This window comes from Mus caroli, chromosome 9, assembly GCF_900094665.2.
Source record: "Mus caroli chromosome 9, CAROLI_EIJ_v1.1, whole genome shotgun sequence".
NCBI lineage: Eukaryota > Metazoa > Chordata > Mammalia > Rodentia > Muridae > Mus > Mus caroli.
The window spans coordinates 83487435-83487835 of record NC_034578.1 but is presented as its reverse complement, the minus strand read 5'-3'; positions in this window follow the sequence as shown (position 1 = coordinate 83487835).

Here is a 401-nt window from a genome sequence, read left to right as displayed (position 1 = left end):
GGGGTGTTGGTTACTCCCATAGCATTTCCGCCACTATTAGAACAGTATAACTCGCAGGCAGATCACTATTGTAGATTGTGGGGCTAGTAAATGGTTGATACTGTTACTGATGCTTACATTTCTCTTCCAGTTGCATTCAGAATATCTTCTANGTGATGAATGTTATTCAATAGGAATGAAATCAGGGATTAGCTCAGTTTCTCCATGATCAATAATATAAGTTGTCTCTTCAGCTATAGGGCTTTACGATCAGGTTGTGCAGAGTAACATGTGAATACACTGTAACTGTCCTCAAACACACCAAAAGAGGGCATCCAATCCCATTACAGATGGCTGTGAGCTACCATGTGGTTACTGGGAATTGAACTCAGGACCTCTGGAAAAGCAGCCAGTGCTCTTAA